This window comes from Atractosteus spatula (genome assembly GCF_055471065.1).
Source record: "Atractosteus spatula isolate fAtrSpa1 chromosome 10 unlocalized genomic scaffold, fAtrSpa1.hap1 SUPER_10_unloc_14, whole genome shotgun sequence".
In the NCBI taxonomy this organism is placed as follows: domain Eukaryota; kingdom Metazoa; phylum Chordata; class Actinopteri; order Semionotiformes; family Lepisosteidae; genus Atractosteus; species Atractosteus spatula.
Window position 1 is genome coordinate 279,192 of NW_028296617.1, and position 1,333 is coordinate 280,524.

Here is a 1,333-nt window from a genome sequence, read left to right on the forward strand (position 1 = left end):
TTTATCTATATCTATATCTAGTTTTTCAAAGGTCTTTTAAAAAGAAAGTTTATCGCGATTGTGAAAGTTAGAGAAGGTGTACCAGCACGTGCCTTCATATCTCGCCTGTAGCTGCGAGAAGGTTAAAAGCGCACAAGTAATCTGTCTTTCGTCAAAATAATTGCTGGAGCAGCAGGACGCAGAGTACCATCCAGCAGCTGTAGATGGTACTCTCAGTCCGGCTCCCAGCAGAATCCATTCTGGTTTGGTTACTGTCAGACTGGGCGTCTGAGGCTCTTCGGATCACAACGTGAAAAAAAAAAGAACAAAAAACAATTGCTCACATCGTGTGATTTCCACGAGAGGAAGGGAAGATATCACTTAAAAAAAACAGAACTGAATATTTGGATCCGGGGCCTCATACTTATCAAATTATTAAAATAATGATTATTAAAATATCAGATTGTGTTTCTGCAACATTTCGTGCACAGTACGCCGAATTTAACAATAAAACAACAGTCACAGTGAGGGCTTTACACGCAGACTGGGGTATTTTCCCTTTTTATATTTTTGCCACTTTATATCGAACCTGTTATACTCCCAAAAGTGCACAGTAGCTTGTAAATAAAAACGTACAATTCACCGCTGGTATAAACAGATGTGTGCCTTGTTTGCCTTTGTACGTTAAAAACACAAAAAACACAAACTTAATAATATAACGATACAAAATCAATACCAAATCATAAAGCCAATTAAGTACATATCCTTTCCTTTGAAAACAGAGAACACCTTTATATCTACAAAAAAAAAACGTGACATTTGTATATACTTTTGAATTACAAAGCAGACAGAGTACTCCCTTAATTCAAAGATCAGATTTTGGCCAAAACAAGACATTCAGACGGGAGTTTAATTCGGAACAAGAGCCTCTGCTTCGTGGTTTATTGACCTTTTGATCAACGTCTGAGTGAAAAAGATTTGCTATTTTAACTGTTTGATTAAAGTTCACAAGAAGCACCTTTCTTCGAGCTGGAGTCAAACCAGCAACCTAAGGATGCCTCACCATTTCCACTACAGTCCTCCGCTCTACCAACTGAGCTATCGAAGGGAAGTGGGGAATACTGTTTACCTTGAATTTAAGCCACGAATCAGGTTTCTAAAGTATGAACTTCCGGGGATATTACAAAATGTTTGATGGGGCATCAATCGTTGATCAATCGTAGCAGGGGTGGCGCACCGTCACTGTACCCAGACGGAAGGCAAGCACCTGTTTCCCCTGGACTGCAGCAAGCTGTCCCATCACGGTCTTCAGCTGCAGGCCGGAGGCCTCCCATCCTGGGGGGTTGGTGCCCTC

At 40.8% G+C, this 1,333-nt stretch overlaps 1 non-coding gene across 1 annotated transcript; it reads right to left on the reverse strand.

The window, feature by feature from the left end:
• Nucleotides 1-999: 999 nt before the first annotated feature.
• On the reverse strand, nucleotides 1,000-1,087 carry trnay-gua (transfer RNA tyrosine (anticodon GUA)). Its single transcript is given in 2 exon segments — nucleotides 1,000-1,035; nucleotides 1,051-1,087. It is a non-coding gene; the product is annotated as a tRNA-Tyr (tRNA).
• Nucleotides 1,088-1,333: the final 246 nt, after the last annotated feature.